Raw genomic sequence first — 18,398 nt, forward strand, 5'->3', positions numbered from 1 at the left:
ACACTGCATCGAGGGAACAATCAATCGGCAGTCAACAAGAGATGAACGAAGGGGATCGGAGGGGTTGATGATATACTCGGTCCGTATTTTAATGTATGACGCTGTTTACTTTTTAATCAATGTTTGATCATTCGTCTTATTTAATTTTTTATACAAATATAAAAATACTTATGTCATGCTTAAAGAACATTTAATAAAAAACAAGTCACACTAAAATAAATGATAATTACATAAATTTTTTTTAATATGACGAAAGTTCAAACGTTTGTTAAAAAGTCAACGGCGTCATACATTAAAATGAGTACTACTATTCATTAGTGAGTTATTGCCTTATTGGGGCTTTTCTTTTGCAACGATAGTCTTTGATTGATTTTCTTGATTTTTTTTCCCAATCGATGTTGGCTGCCTTCGGCACATAATACTTGGTCAGACCGAGACTGAACTTTCAGTTAACCGAACTGTCGTTAGCAGACTTGTGAGGACAAATTCGGTCGTCAACTCAGAAAGACTGAGGCCTTGTTTAGGACTCAAAAAATTTTAGCCAAAAATATCACATCAAATATTTGGAAACACGTATAAAATACTAAATGTGGGAAAAAAACCAATTACACAGTTTACATGTAAATTGCGAGACGAATCTTTCGAGCCTAATTACGTCATGATTTGATAATGTGATGCTACAATAAACATTTGCTAATGACGGATTAATTAGGCTTAATAAATTCATCTCGCAGTTTATAGGCGGAATCTATAATTTGTTTTAGTATTAGTCTACATTTAATACTTTAATGTATGTCCGTATACTTCAAAAACTTTACACCCAAAAATAGTATTTGGCAAATGGGAAAGGAAAATGATTTCCCACCCATCTTTAAATCGTACCCATTTATTCTCCCTCTTCCATTTAATCCTAACCCTTTATTCATTTCTCGATCCCAATCCCACTCCCCATTTCCCATTATCCAAAACACACCCTAAGAACTAAACACATGGAGAAGACTCCGCGTCGGACGTCCGATATTCCACCAAATGTCGGACACTGCGTGTCATCACACCACCTATGTATGCAGCATGAAAAAAATCAGTCAGTCAAATGTTTCAGTTAACTAACAAGTGAAACATCAAGTTATTTAGCGTGAAACAAAAAAATCAGCAATTGAAACATTCAAAAAGTTTACGAAACATGATGAAGATACACGTTGAAACATATTGCTATCACATATGAAACAACCAATGTTAATGGATTGAAACATATGTTTTTCTTTCATCAAAATATAATCATGTGATATCTTGTTGTAAAGATTTAATTACAAAGAATACAACGGTGTGATCGGATCGTAGATTGGATAATTAGTTTAGGAGAAAAAACATTTTGAAACTTGTTAAAATGTATGCATGCATGTATGGATGAGGTGGAGAGAGAGTAGTGCCTTTGGTTTTGGAAATTTTGTGAAACATGTTGAAGACAAACATTGAAACATATCACTATTACGTACGAAACAAAGAATGTTAACAGATTGAAACATATGACTATTTTTATTAGAATATAATCATGTGACATTTTGTTGTAAAGATTTAATCACAACGAATACAATGGTGTGATCTGATTATAGATTGGAAAAGTAATTTAGGAGAACAATCGTTTTAAATATTATTAAATGCATACATGCAAGCATGGAGTGGAGAGAGAAAAGAGAGAGAGTAGCATAGCAAGTTACTGGCAAAGGTGGCATGCAGCGCATGTGCTGATGTATGGTCACGAGTGTCAGAGAAAGCAGTCAAGAGCCGTCCGATTTTTATGTTTGGATCGGACGACCGATTAGAAGTATTTTCGCTAAACACACCCTGAACTTTTTTAAAACCGAAAAATTCGGACCAAATTCTCCGTCAAGACCGAATGCCCACCCCACCCCTAGAAATCATCATCCTCGTGCTCCAGCGTTTGTCTCTAGCGAAGACAAGGGTGAGGCCGGGGAAGCTGAGTGATAGGGCACGTGGCAGCGGCGGATTTGGTGGACGGTGGTCTAACGCTGTGCAGGGGATAGCTGACGCACGCACGAGTACGGCCAGGGCGGGGCCGAGGGAGGACGGGCCGGTCACCAACTTGCGCGGGAATCCGGGTGAGGACGCTGTGAGGAGGGAGGAGCGCGACGCGGCACGGCATGCGACCGAGCGAACCGACGCCGCATGCGGTCGAATGCCCCGGCTCACACGTACTCCCTCGGTCCCATAAAAAACAAATGTAGAACAAGATATGGTATATTTTAGTACTACGAATCTATACATATAATATTAAAATATATCACATTCGTTATTAGGTTGGTTTTTATGGGAGGAGGGGTACTCCCTTAGTTAAAAAATTGGAGGAGGTTGGGTTATTGAGATGGAGGGAGTAAGCTAACAACACCGGACGAAAGAATAAAAATAAATCTAATTATTATTAGGGAACAAGCATATCCAATGCAAGAAATTGTATTAATTTAATAATTCCTTCATAAATTAAACGGAGATAAACAGAACAAGCTTGCTCACATAGATAAATTCTTGTACTGCTCTGGAACCATGATACTCCAACACACGTTTTATTAGAAATATCATCTACCAACAGCTAGTAGATGGCGATTATTAGAAGCAGTTCATCACAAGCAACATCATGAAGTGAACGTGACTAGATTTATGGCGCGCAAGCTTGTTAGAACTAGCAATGGCCGCCAGCGCGAGCGCAGCAACCTATCCAATGTAGTATAAGGGGTCAGGCAGCTTGAAGGTGGGGGCGCCCTCCGGCGCGCCGAGGATGTCACTCCACTGGTCACCGATGTTCCCGACGATGATGAAGCCAGCGTCCTGCAGCTTCTGCCGCTCGCCGGACTTGTATTCAACGGCGGACCGTTGGAGCTCACCGGTGGCGTGCACCGCTGGCTTGAGCAGCAGTTTCTCCCACCTGGAGAATCCCTGTCGGTGGAGATTCGTGACGGTGATGGTCCTTTGGTCTTCGGTGCGGCCTGTTAGGAACACCGGCTTGACGCCGAGCTCAACCAGCCGGTGGTACAGTCGCCTCGTCTCTGGCAGCGCCGGTGCGCTCCCCTCCGCCACGTACTCGCGAAATCTTGTCGCGTTGTATGGCGTTGCTCTGCGTGGGGTTGTAAAAATAGTTAATAAAAATGTTCATGCACTACTACAACTACTACAGAAAGCTGGATTGGTGCTAGTTGGAAAATCCCCTTAAATTCCGGTTTTCCCAACCGGCGCCAAGATAATTGCACTGATGATTTCGGCCATCGATACCGGCTTTTAGCTTAGAACCGGCGTGTCACAGCCAGATTTTCGTTTTAGGATTTATAACTTATCTAATAAATTATTAATAGAATTTATATTAAATGTTCATTAATTTACAAGTGAAGTTAAATGTGGGAAATAAAATTTCCTAAATATAAAGCATGGATGAATTTAATTTTTTATTAAATTCTCTATGATTAAGTATACTCTCTGAAATTTTCTCGGATTTTTCAGAGCTCAATTCCTAATTGATACAAAGAACAATTCAGTAATTAGTAAATCAATTAATGATCTAATTATAATTATGTTAAGTGCTTTTCTTGTTTTAAAATCCTTAAATTATAAATTGTTGTCTAAAAGGAATTACTAGAAATGATCTTAAAAGCCTAAAAGAGAAGATCTAATTTTAATTTGCTAAATCCAAATATAAAATTGGGCTAGATAAAATTTTGTTAAATACTTCTCTTGTTTTTATAGTTCCTAGATTTTTCTGGGATTTATTTGAGCCAAGGAAGTATTTTTAATAAATGGAATTGCATTTCATGAATAATTTAAATTGAAAAAAGTTTAAAAAGTTCTCTTTTGTCTTTGGGCCGAAAGTCGGCCCAAACCTCTTTCTCTCTCTCCCTCGGCCCAATCCGGCCCAAGCCGAGCCGCTGCCCGTGCGCGCGCGTCCGCCCGCTGACAGGTGGGGCCCGCCTATCAGGGCCGTCGTCTTCCTCACGCCATCGCCCGGCCGAACCCTAGCCGAGCCGCGCCGCCGCCTTTCCAAATTCGGCCGCTCCTTTCCGTTTTCGGTGAAATTGATTGAGGGGAAATAATCTCCAGGATCCCCTCTATCCTTTCTCTTTTGGAATCATCGGCTAAAATCGCTTGGAAAGTGCCAGATTCGATCTCGAATCGGATTCCTCTCTCTCTCCCGAACCCTAACCTTTCCTTTGCGTCGCCGGTCGCCGTGGGCCTTCGCTGCCGCCTCCTAGCCCCTATAAAAGGTTCCCCAAGTCCTCCTCTACCCGCCGCCACCCTCGCCTTCGTCTCTTGTCGCTGGTAGAGCTCTAGCACCGTGCCGCTTAGCATCGCCGTCGCCGTTGTTCGTTCAGCCGTGCGTTGCCGTCGCTCTAGTCGTCGTCGTCGCTCGGGGAGGTCACCGTCGTGGTTGCCAAGCCGTTGCCGATCTCGTCTGCCCCTCCGTTTCCGCCAAAGACCGCCGGAACACCGTCGTCGTCGTCAAGCCGAAGGTCGCCGCCGCTTCTTCCTCGTCGCCGTCGCTGTCCGTTGATCTTCCGCCGCCATTTTGGTCACCGATGAGTTCGCCGCGCCGCTCTCTACGCGCTAGTGCCCTCCGTTCGTGCCGTCGCACCGTCGTTCGCCGGCGAGCACGCGAGGCCGAGCCGCCACCGGTGGTGACGTCACCGCTGACGTCATCGTCGTCGTTTCCTATGAGCCGCGGTAGACCCGATCAATCTCGGCCGTTCGTTTTGGTTGGATCGATCTCGGTCGTCTGTTCCCGTGAACCGCCGCCGTGCACCCGGTCCACCACGAACCCTAGGCGATGACGCAATAATTCCCTTTTCCTTTTCAAAAATAATTCATTATTGCGTCATAATTCAATTAAAATCCATATAAATGCTTTAATCCAGTTTAATCTTTAAAAATTCATAACTAATTCATTGTAACTCGGTTTAATGTGGTTCCAGTTGCAAAAGTTGTATAAAATAAAGATCTACATATTAAAATTATCCATAAATTGAATTAAATTTATTTAATCCTTTTTAAATAGGATTTAATTAGATTTAATCTTGTAAAATTCGTAATAAATTCATATGAAGTCAGAATGAGGCCGTTCAAGTCTCATAATTCATCTAAAATTATGATCTACATGTTTGTTTACTTTATATGTATTGTTTATTTGGTTTTTATTAGTCTTTTTCCTCGTTTTGCGTGTTAGCTTGTCGTTTCCATCGTTTCGAAGGTTCGCGAGTGCGCCGGAAGTATTCAAGAAGATTACCTGAAGACCCGTTATTGCAAGGCAAGTCACACAGATCCTAAACACAATTCCTTTGAGCATGTTGATCCTATATTTAAATTCTTTATTTATTTCAACTGTGCATTTATTTTCGAATGTCACCGGGTGGTGTGAACTTATTCCGTTGTTAAGGCCAGTTTGCATTGATTACTGTTTTCCTTGATACCTTGGGTTATAATAATTTGACTAGTTGAGCTTTATATATTAGTTCAGCTAGATGTTAGACATAATTGCTTAGCCATGCTTAGAAACATTAGCACACAATTGGGATAACTAATGCTTCACTATTATTTAATGATGGCTTAATGATAGCTCACGATGGTCAATCGTGATTGTTTGATTAATTAATGTGCCAACTAAAACTTGATAATGGTGGGTTGTGAGCACATGGTTTTGATGGTAGTGCTCATGACAATTAAGGACCGGTTCACGATTTTCGGTTGTGAAACATTTACCGTACCAACCACAAGCCAGAATGGGCAACGGCTGGACACTTTGTATAACAAGGCTCACTGCGGAGCACCAGACTGAGAAGTGGCGGAGATAAGCCCACGGGGGTCGCTGGGGAGTACATGCCTCTGGTTTTTGAGGGGTGACTATGATCCGGGAACGGTGCACTGCTTTGAGTTGAGTTATGTGAGGGGTCTTGTCACAATCACTCAACATGGTGACGTGTCTGTGCGGACACGGTAACATGCTGGTGGGTTGTGTCTTGTGGGTACAGTGGTACACCTCTGGCCAGAGTAAAACTATTCGAATAGCCGTGCCCGTGGTTATGCGTGGGTCGAACAATGTTTTTCGTGATTAGTCCCACACTACTCATTAATAATAATGTGGTAATTGATGGTAATTAATTTAGCTCCTGGTTTGGAATGGTACATTCCTGGTTTGGAGATAGATCTGTGCAGCCAGGTATGGTTGTTCAGGATGGTTGGGCCTGTGCAGCATGGGTGTGCTGTTCAGTGTTGATTAATATTGATGATTAATTACTCTACTGTTTTACAATTCTCAAATGTTTGCTAAATGCTGCTTTTGCAAATGAGCCCTATATTATGCCATCCTTTGGTATCCTTGTGCACTTGCATATTTGCTGTGTGGCTTGCTGAGTATGTCATATGCTCACCTTGCAATAATCAATCAAACCTCAGTTGAAGACAAGTAGCGAAGGAGAAGACGTTTGGCTTATACCCCAGTTGAGCTGCCTGTGGGAGTGGTGCCGGAGCTTCGCTAGATTTTATTTTCCGTTGCAGTTTTCTTCATGGTGAGGACTAAGTGCCTCTTAAGTAAGTATTTATCGTTTTAGTTAATTTGATGAATCTGTATATTAAATTGTCAGTTTGTATACCTCGGCTGATTCCTGGACGAGGATTTTATGCACAAATAAGTTCGGAAATTACTTGTGAATTTCTGGGCGTGACACGGTGCCTATAATATCATATAGGTGCTGGTTCTAATCTAAAGAGCCACGTGGTTATTCTAATAGGTGTCAGTTCTTTAGAATAACCGGCACCTTTTAGTATCATATAGGTGTCGGTTATATCATTTTTGACACCTATAGTGCCAATCTGAATGTCCATTTATGTAGTGGTGATATACATTCGAAATCAGTATAAAAGTTATAGGAGTTGCCACCAAAAATTTCCAAGTGTTCTGGAAATTTGACAAATTTAACGATTACTATAGTACTGAAGATCTGATGTGACCATCAAGTATATGCATACAACCAAGCATGAAAAATATGAAACATTGCCAAATAATACATCGGTTGAATGGAGGATCTACAAGATATTAAAATCCAATGAGTTTCGGAATCCAGTTCAGCCTCCAGACACAATACTAGCTTTAAACGGACCTAGCGCCTTCATGCTAACTCTGATTGGGGTGCTTTTGGACTTGATGGAAATATTTTCTCCCTACCTTTCAAACGTATCCGGTCTCATATCTAAATTCATCTCGAGTCAACGGCAATCGTCAAAATAAAACAGTATTGTTGCTGAAACCAAACTTGGGTCTTGGGCCTTATAATAGACTAGGTACATCTCGGAATTGTCTCCCTCCACCTCCACGAATTAGCACTTAACTCTAGTTGTATTTCCTCTATAAATATCTATGTACACCCTCTAAACAATTGAGTTTTGTTTAGTTGAATTTTGCCATGTGCGATTCACCTTGTCTCTAGTCCTCGCTTGATTAGTCAGCAACTATAGATTCAGAGTCCCTAATAGTTGGTGTGTTGATTTGCCAAGTCGATTAGATCTACCACTTTAATCACAACTATTTCTTTATGCATAATTAACTATTCGAAATATTTAGATTGCATCTTATCTTGTTCTTCCTGTGTTCTCTCGTTTGTATTGCAGTGATCATCAACCACGTGTCATGGGTTTGTGGTGTAGCGATTGCACGACATCTTGAATGTTCTGGTCGGTACCCACGTCGCAAACATCGCACTCGATCAAAGCGAGATTTATCCCTCCACCAGAAGATCGGGCCACGAGAGATAGCATCATCAAAACCATGCAGTTGGTCCACATATAGCTCCATAATTGTGTACAATGTACTAAATTTTAGATATGATATCGTAACCACTGCTATAATGACACTGCTGGACAATATGTATCCGACAAAATGTGTTATCTGACTGGACGTGAATGTTGCCAAAAAAAAATGCGTTGGGAGCCGTGCTCTCTCTCTTTACTAGTAAAATAGTAAAACTTTATCATGCATTTAAATACCAACTAGCAAAACTTTATTATGTATTTAAACACCAACTAGCAAAACTTCAATACTAGATCTTTTGCCACCAACACTTTTACAAAAAAATTTGCCACAGCAAATTGATCTAAACAAGTCCTAACACGTATAACTTCGTATTCACCGTTTAGTAACACGTATGATTTTTGTACTAACACCTATGCACATCCACCGTTCAATAAAACGTATAACTTGTGTATCTATCGTTTATTGTTTAGTGAGTTTATTAATGACATGTATAACTTATGTATCTATTAATGTTTTTTTATAAACTAGGTGCTACGTAACTATGTGACAGTACGTGTGCCATGTGTATGCATGTCTCTTCCTTAATGATAAAACATATCACAAGAAAATAAATAATATTTATATATTTTTTTAATAATATGAATGGTTAAACTTCGTGACAAAAGTCAACATAGTTCATCATAATTTTGACATTTAATTAATTATCAGACATCAACTAGATTTGTAGATACTCCCTCCGTCCGACTCTGTAAGGCGTACATGTATTGTTCAACTCTTTAAATATTTGACGAATAAATAGTATATTACAAACTAAATTTGATTTGATGAAAGTAATATCATTGGATTGTCATTTAAATTTATTTTATATGATTATAATTTTTTTGCTATAAATATTATACTAGATATGAGAAATTTAAAGTCAAAGATTAGTTTTGAAATCTATGTCAATTTTGATCGCGTCTTAGTAAGTACTCCATCCATCCAAAAGTTCCATTCTTTGGTTTTTTTTTCAAAAATCTAAGTACTATTTATAGTCACTATGTGCTATATTAAATTTTTGAGCGAAGCCCAAAAAGTCATTTTTAGTATTTATTAGTTACATATTTATTGATTTTATCACATGATGAATGAATTAATTACTTATTAATCTTGGTGAAAAAGAAATAGGTTTTAAACTTTTGGATTTGGATGGAGAGAGTATTAATGGACTCTGTTGCCGTTCGTATATAGCAGTATTGTCTTGTGAGCCCGTTGTCGTATATACTTCCTCCGTATTACCGTTCGTTATTATCTTGTCAGCCAGTTATCATATATACTTCTTCCGTATTGCCGTTTGTATAATCTCTATTTTAGGTTATGAGACGTTTTAACTTTGGTCAAATCAAACTGCTCCAAGTTTAACTAAGATTAACTAAGATTGTAGAAATAAATAATAACATTTTCGACCCAAGACAAATTCATTGTGAAAATATATTCAATTATTGATTTAATAAAACTAATTAGATATTATAAATATTACTATATTTGTCTATAAATTTAGTCAAACTTAAGGGAGTTTGACTTTGACTAAAATCAAAATATCTTATAACATGAAACGGAGAGAGTATAGCAAGGTCAGCGGGAGCCCCGATGAAAATAAAGTGTATATACTGGTAGAAATACGTGTATATTATGTAACTATATACGTATACGTACCCGAAGCCGTGCTTGGCGTAGTAGGGGAGGTTGGAGAGAGAGGTCTCGTCGATGTCGAACACCCAGATCTCCTTGCCATTGCCGGCGAGCTTGAGGGTCTCGGCGTAGGCGACGGCCTCGTCGACGACGACGGCGAAATTGTGGCGGTAGTGTTCGCCGAGCATGTAGTGGCCGATGTAGCCCTCGCACTCGGCCGGCACCGTCCTCCAGTCGATCACGTTGTGCGCCTCCATGCCCAGCCTCCAGCTATGGGCCGGAGCCCAGCAGCGGCCGTAGCGCGTGTATGATCGGCGCCACCACAGCCTCGCCGCCGCCGTAGGCCAGTCTCTCCGTCGGCAACCAGATGTTCATCTCCCACGCGCTGCAGCCCACGGCCACCGCAGTGAGGAAGGGGATTAGGGGGAGTAGCCTCGCCGCCGTCACCATTGCTGCTGTTTGACTGTGCTAAGCTAAACGTGCCGCGTCCTTGAGCTGCGTAGGGGAGTGTGAGGAAGCAAGTGAAGTTTTATAGCGGAAACGCATGTATACGGACGTCCAGTGAGGATAAAAGTAAGTTTAAGGGTATAACCAACTATAAACTATAAATCATATATAATCAATTTAATAGTTAACTTATACAATAGGTAACTACAAATATATACTATATTGTTAATAATTGATCTTATATGTCATACGTATATAACATCTTATAGCCTGTGTAGTAGTGGCTATAAATATATAAATATATAGCCCATTTCTCTTCCTCGTCGAGCGAGGATAAATGAATAAGACACCACACGCAACTAACCACTCATTCTTATCCTCGTTTTTCACGCGAGGCTAAGGAGACAGGCAGCCACCCCGCACCCTACGAAGAAGACAGCCGCCGTCACCCTCACAGTACTTGATCCTTCCTCCTCATTGTTCCTCCGACTGCTAGCTACAGCGTGCTGGGCGAAGGCGGATGCTAGCTAAGGCCACCTGATCCCCTCATGTTTCCCATCTGTTCATGCATATCTGGTTTGTTTGGATAGGGTCCATATATCGATCTCGTCGGATCCATCCGTTAAGTTGGAGCGTGCTTCTTCATCTGCCCAAAATAACACAAGGTTCGATTCGATACGAGCAGGCCAGGGCAAACCCCTGCTGTGACAGATCACAGAAACAAAGAAAAACAAGGAATTACTATCAATGGGAACAACGCATGTACTAGATTAATTACTAGATTGGCGAAGAGATAAGCTAGCTTCTTCAAAATAACCGTATTCCCTAGCTTGCACCTTTGCATCAAAGGAGATAGCACTATACACTGTTGGCGCTTTTTTAGGCCAACACAAGATCACCTAACGATTTACGGTGTAATCAACAGAGTTGCCAAAATCGATAGATCAAAACTAGCTAGCAGAGCCGATTTCAAGATTAATTCACTTTTACGGAATCAAGCGACTAATTTACAAGCAAATTAGCAAAGAGGATAAATATCGTACTTACGTGTAGAAGCACGACCGTTTTTCAGCGCAAAACGGCAAAGATCAACTAAATTCTAGAGTCGCTAGAACTCAGCCATAAAAACAAAATAGAAAAAAACTAAAAAAGTAAAATAGATGAATAGTAGATTGAAATTGAGTTCGGGGTTCTTCTCCTAACCGTACACTCGCATATATATATATATACATGTGACACGGTCAAACACAAAAATAGTAAGGTTCAATCGAAAAGGAAACAGATTGATAAACTAGAAAATTATGTGTAGCCGCACGCGCTAATCACTCCAACTAAACCATCCCCCGCGTACGTCTGCCTCGGTCATGCATGCGGATTAGCACCAGATCGATCAATCAGATCAGCGTCCATCCTGCAGAACCAAGCAGCAGCCAGCGGCACAGATGCATCAAGTCTCCATCGCAAATCAAGGCAAGTGAAGCACTGCAGCTTCCGATCGACAGCCTACACATATTTTATTTTCTCGTTGTATACTCCATGCACCATGCAATCATCGCCAGAGTGCCAACGTAAATGCAGTAGCCTAGCTCCCTTGAACCAAATAATCATCCACAACGGCTACAAGTGAATTAATCCATCGTCATCTTCATAATAGTATGACCTGCACTCAAATCCAGATTCTAGCTCGAATTATTAAATAACCCTGCTAGCTATCATCCGTAGTAATCTGGCCAATCACATTCATCACATGGCCAAATTACACAATAAACATACACCACTTGCAAGGGGGATTTAATCAAAATATTTTCAAAGAGCCAATAATTCCGCGAGCTAATTAACCAAGTGGCCCAGCACACAGCTGCACCGACGAAGCTGCCTTGGCCAGCACTAGCAGCTGCACGGTGTCGTTAATTGTTGTTCTCGCCGCTGAGTGAGGAGGTCAAACCGTCAAAGGGGTTTGCGGTTGAGGGCTGATACTACAGTAAATCATCACTGTAGCGGTACTGTTCCGTGCATTGGAATACTGTGCCCCTCACGTATCTCTGTAGCTACAGTACCTCTCTGCAGTAATGCAGACGATCCGAATCCATCGTCCGAGCTTGTCGCCGACGCCGAGCTGCTCCTGCGCACAACCACCGAGGTTGTCACCCCTTCCAATGATAGGAAAGAATTAGTAGTGAAGGAAGTACACGGTCACATGACGGCGAAGGGGCGGCTCGCCGGCGCATGCATGGGAGGACAGGGCCTCGCCGGTGGATGGGAGGGATAGAGGAGAGCACCTTGTGTCGAGCTGGAAGAGGATAGAGGTGGAGAAAAGGCTGCTGCCGTCGAGCTTGTCCTTGTGAGCCGCCCCACCGAGGTATTGTTCGTGACTTGAGCCACGCCATCCAAAGCAGTTGCCACCGCCAGAGAGGTGAAGAGGGGAAGATGAGAAGAGGGGCTCCTGCCATGGGAGGAGAGGAAGGTGCGGGAGGGAGGGCGAGTGGCGGCGAGCTCATGTGATGTGCATCCGCTGTTACTGCTCCCTATCGCTAGCCTGGTGTTGCTCACGGCCGCCGACAAACTCCACACTATCCCCATGCAGACTCAAGGGCAGTGTTTAAAATTTCGGTTTGAAATTTTGGTAATTTCAATCCCTGCTGGCAAGCACAAATCTCCCCGAAACTTTTGGTTTTTTCTCAAAAATTTATAAATTTAGTCAAAATTTATTCAAATTCAGTCAAAATATATTAAAAGTTCAAAAAATATTGGCTAAAAAGATACCGAAATTTTAGTGATTTCAGTTCTTTCGACCCCTATTAGCAAAAACCAAGGTTTCAAAATTGTAAACCCTACTTGAGGCCCACGAGCTCCTCTGCGACACCGACCACCTTCACGCCTCATTGTTGAGGTCCACGATCCACCTCCCTCGATCTGTGGGAAGTGGGGACGGTGGTAAGAGACGTGACCGAAGAAGAGTGGGTGGCGGGAAGCGAGGATGGGGAAGCACCGGCGCATGGCAATCCCGCGCCAGAGTGGGGTGAGGGATGCTCAACAGTGGCACTTACACCCATTGTCCCCCTGGTCAGCAAGCCCACCGCTAGACTCCTCCCCTTGGAGCAGTTGCTGCTGGATCAAGACAGGGAAAAGACAGCATTGATGTCCAGGACGAGGAGGTCGCAAGCTCCAAAGGTTGAGAGGGAGCGATGGCGGCTGGGGGACACACAGCCGGATGGTGAATGTGAGGAAGGCGGGGGGGTGGGGGGGTGTTGCGCATAGAGATGGGTACGGTAGACGCCAAATAGGAGGTGTGATAGGATTGATGTTGGATTTCGATGTATTTCTATGAGAAAATCCTCATATTTTTAATGTTTAGAGCAATATCCTTAGAAACGGAAATTCCGTTTCTTCCTATTATATTTCACTCATGGTCAAATGTTTTGAAATAAAAAAGCACAACGAGGTATTAGTGATAGGACTCTTTCGCTATTTTTCGAAGTATCAGTAGTCCAACAATCTACGTGCCTCGTATATACACAGGCCAACTGGACATAGTCGCTTAAACGCACCAACACGAGAGCAAGCGCGCACATAGCCACAACAGTGCTTTGACCGGAGCACAACGAAACGGGCTTCGCTAGCTCCACCGCACAAGGAGGGCAACTGCATATGAAAAATACATGTCGCCATCTCTGGAAGCCCAAAAAAATTTAAAAAGAAGAGGGAAAAAGTGATTGATTCAACTGTTATTATCTGTCGATTTGTTTTACTTTGGTTTACGGTATCTGTAAGTTGAAAACTCATTGGATTTTGGGGACCTCTTTTGATAAACTGTCGATCCCAGTATTTGTTTTCTATTGGTTTTTAGTCTATGCTCTGTTTCTTTGTAAAAGACTCTGTTTCTTCTGTTTTTGGATCTCTCAAAAGCCAGGTAATAGCACTTACCTTTTTTTTTAAAAAAAAAAAATCTTCATACACATTCGATAGTACAAGAGTCACAGGAATTCCACTATAAACTTCCAACTTTTTGTGGAAATTTGATCACGGATTCACTGGTGAAAGATCTAATGCCCCCTGATCATGCAGTGACCCATAGCTCCATAATTGTGTACGACTATTAAATTTTGGATCTGACTTGGTACATATGACAGCTGGACAACATATATCCACAAAATGCACCATCTGCGAGCATGTGAAATGTTTGCATCACTTATTGCCTGATGTGGTGCAATTGCAATGCGTTTTTTTCTTTAAAAGGTATTTTAAAAGGTAGGTCTCACATCTGACAGGACACTTAAAATGAAATCTTGATTAAATAAATCTAATAGAGGATGTTCTCAAAAAAAAAATTCTAATAGAGGATTGTAGTGATGTTTCTAAAAATGTACAGCACGTGCTCTCGATCGATCATATGATTGAACGTATGATCTTTTCCATCCTCATACTCCATGCATATGTGCTCTGTTCCAAAAAAAACTTAACCTAAATTAAGTGAAGATATAAGAGAGTTGTTCAGATTTATTGTAATATGATGGATCATATCACCACCTAGGTTAAATTTTTTTTAAAGAATGGAGTATGTTATATATATATATTTAAAGTTAACTATCTCGTTCTTCGTAAGGTCTGGAATATCGGTGTGAATCTCACGGACTTTCTTGCATATATGTCTACACTTCATCATGTCTCGATAAAGTTTTACTATGTTAATATTCATTAATTGGATGACCTTTTCAAGTTAGACTCCACATTTTGTAATATCCGAGTACTTCTTGTATTATTTATATATATGCACTGGGCCTGCCGGTTTCATTTTAAATTATACGTTCACATTATATATTGTATGCACGTTCATCCTAGCTTTGGCATTAGTAATAATTAATTAATTATCACATCAGCTAGCTGTATTTTTAGATAATGTACTCATCGAGATCTGCCTTTCATATATATTGTCATGTGCCCGTATAAAAACTCATGGACGACTAATCGTGATCGTCACCCATATTCGCTAGGCTTTGATTACACGTACGATAGTAGCATCCCCCACTTAGGGTGGCCAGTATGGAATTGGGCGACGGTAGTCACGAGTCTTCCGTGGCAGCTGGTTTTTCAACAAATTCAAATGAGAAAGATGACTTCAGTTTCAGTGCGACCCTGTTGTTTTGAGAAGATATGTTTGGGGTCATGTCTATCAAGAGACGTACTAAGTCATATATATAGCACTTGCAAAAGAAAGAAAAAAATAGGGCGTAAACTACATCTGTTGGGGTCAAACTAAGGTAAATTAATAGGTAAAAGGACGGGTTTTTAGAATAAATCGTCTTATGTATATAGGCGAATCATAAACTAAGGATGATATATATTTGGTGTGATATTTTGCAATTTTCCTTAATTATTAGACAAAGGTACGCACGACAAGCTTGCTCAATGGTACATCGCTAGATAGATTTACTGCTCCTACACGTACGTGCTATTATAAATCTCATCAACCTCATAAGGAAAAGTACAGATAGGCACGCGGCGAAAATTATTGTAACTTAGAAGCATTTCAAGACAAAACAAGATGAAACGCACGTGACGTGGAGTCCGGGCCTCCTCAGCCAAGCTTGTTACTTAGCAACCTAGCCGATGTAGTACAGGGGGTCAGGCAACTTGAAGGTGCGGGCGCCCTCCGGCGCACCGAGGATGTCGCTCCACTGGTCACCGATGTTACCGACGATGGTGAAACCGGCATCCTCCAGCTTCTGCCGCTCGCCGGACTTGAATGCAACGGCGGACCCCAGGAGTTCGCCGGCGGTGTGCACTGCTGGCTTGAGCAACAGCTTCATCCACCCGGAGTATCCCTGCCGGCGAAGGTTTGTGACGGTGATGTTCCTTTCGTCCTCGGTGCGGCTTGTCAAGAACACTGGCTTGACGCCGAGCTGGAGCAGCCGCCGGTACAAACGCCTCGTCTCCGGCAGCGCCAGCGTGCTCCCCTCCGCCACGTATTCGCGGAAGCATGTGTCGTTGTACAGTGTAGTTCTGCCGGGGGTTAGTAAAAAAAATCATTAATGAAACTCTCTTCATTTATTTAAGACTTATAGGAATATGAAATAGAGTTCCAACTTTTGAGGATATTTGAAAAATTTAACAATTAGTGAAAGATCTAATTAACTAACGCCCTCATCATTCAGTGGTCCGTAGATCCATACATAATTGTATAACGATTGAATTTTGGATCCGACTTATTTGACAGCTGGACAATATAAGCACGACAAAATGTACTGTCTGCCAGCCTGTGCATGTTTTTGCATCGCACTCATTACCTGATCTACAGGTGCAATTGATCCCTTTTTTTCCAGTATGAAGGGTAGTTCTAACTTCCGACGTTAGTAATAGATTATTGATTGAAGAATCTAATAAAGGTTTTAGTGATTTGCCTAAAAATAGCCACATGGACAAGTGCAGAGTGTTCTTATCCTCTCAATTACTCCCTCCTTTTCTAAATATTTGACGCCGTTGACTTTTTTAAACATGTTTAACCATTCGTCTTATTCAAAAACTTTTGTGAAATATGTAAAACTATATGTATACACAAAAGTATATTTAACAATAAATCAAATAATAGAAAAATAATTAATAATTACTTAAATTTTTTGAATAAGACGAACGATCAAACATGTTTAAAAAAGTTAACGGCGTTAAATATTTAGGAATGGAGGGAGTAATCAATATAATGCTTAAAGCTATCTCGTTCTTTGCGAGGTCTTGGACGAATGTCCGGTGGAATCTAGCTAAGCATATATAGATGCGCACATGTCCTTTATGCTATTTTTTACGATTTTGAGAATGTTTTACTGTGTTATATTCATTAATTGTATGATATATGTTTTTCATCTTTAACTTCACATTTTGTAATATCCCAATATTTACTCTATTTAAGAACTAGGCAGGCCGGTCACAATTTAATTATACGTTCACATACTGTATATTTGTATGCACATTAAATAGTTCATCATAATTTTGACACTTAATTAATTATGTCACATCAGCTAGATTTTTAGATAATTTTCCATATATATAGTAGTATACTAGTATTATCTTGCCAGCAAGTTGCCACAGTAGATAAATGTATAACCAAGTCAGCGCGCAGTGTAAGTCCCAACTGAAATGAAGCGTATATACCTGCAGCAATACACGTATAATACAAGATATATATGTATAAGTTATACATAAATAATGACTATACTATACTGCAAGGAAAGTGGTGTGTGTACGTGTACGTATAGTATACGTACCTGAATCCGTGCTTGGCGAAGTAGGGGAGGTTGGAGAGGGAGGTCTCGTCGATGTCGAACACCCAGATCTCCTTGCCGTTGCCGGCGAGCTTGAGGCTGTCCACGTAGGCGATGGCCTCGTTGACGACGACGGTGAGTCGCGGTGGTAGTGGCCGCCGAGCATGTAGTGGCCGACGTAGCCCTCGCAGCTGGCCGGGACCTTCTTCCACCCGAACACGTTGTGCGCCTCCACCGCCAGCCTCCAGCTGTCGCACGCCACGCCGGCGCGCGCCGCCAGCTGGCCGCCGAAGCCCAGCAGCGGCCGCAGCGCGTGGATGAGCGGCGCCACCACGGCCTCGCCGCCGCCGTAGGCCAGTCTCTCCGTCGGCAACCGGATATTCATCTCCCACGCGCTGGCCGCCGCCGTGAGGAAGAGGAGGAGGAGCAGCCTCGCCTCCGTCGCCATTGTATTGCTGCTTTGTGAATGTGCTACTGCTAATTAAGCTAAACAAGCTGCGGGGGGAAGTGTGAGGAGGCCGTGGGATTTTATAGCGGTGAAGATCGAAGAGGATAGCTGGGTAGTCGGTGGGACCCCCTTGTCAGCACGTGGAATACGATTGTTTATTCTCTACTGTTATAAAAATTGAAGATGTTTTTGCCAGTATTTTGATACGTCATTCGTGTATGAGTCGGTTTCAAGTTCGCGCACTTTTGAAAATACGTATCCGTGTTTGAGTTAGTTTTTAAGTTTGTCTGCTTTTGAAAATACAAAAAGAGTCGTATAAGAAATCACATTAAAAAAACTCGTATGCTAGCTTAAAACGAACAGACTTCAAACTACAGCTCATAACTTTCTAAAAATATATATATCCAAGCGAATACCCATAGTAAATTTCACCTTAACTAAGAAATAAAATAATAATAAGATTAAAATAGCCTTCACCCGTTGAGCGCACGGGTATTTTTGCCAATTTATTACTAATTTATAAATAGTTGGATGAAGGGAATACACTGTGATGAACTGATCATAGAATTAGGTAGTGTTTACATCTAGGACTAAATTTTAGTGCTTGTCATATCATATGTTTGGACATTAATTATAACTACTTATAATAAAACTAATTGTATAAATGAGAGCTAATTCGTGAGACAAATTTTTCAAGCCTAATTAATCCATGATTAGCACATGTTTAATGTGGCATCACATAGGCTAATCATGGATTAATTAGGCTCAATACATT

At 41.5% G+C, this 18,398-nt stretch overlaps 2 pseudogenes; both read right to left on the reverse strand.

The window, feature by feature from the left end:
• Positions 1–2,470: 2,470 nt before the first annotated feature.
• Positions 2,471–9,959, reverse strand: LOC127772664 (stem 28 kDa glycoprotein-like; annotated as a pseudogene).
• A 5,406-nt stretch (positions 9,960–15,365) lies between these two features.
• Positions 15,366–17,665, reverse strand: LOC127774844 (stem 28 kDa glycoprotein-like; annotated as a pseudogene).
• Between the last annotated feature and the right edge of the window lie 733 nt (positions 17,666–18,398).

Source organism: Oryza glaberrima, chromosome 5 (assembly GCF_000147395.1).
Source record: "Oryza glaberrima chromosome 5, OglaRS2, whole genome shotgun sequence".
Taxonomy (NCBI): Eukaryota; Viridiplantae; Streptophyta; class Magnoliopsida; order Poales; family Poaceae; genus Oryza; species Oryza glaberrima.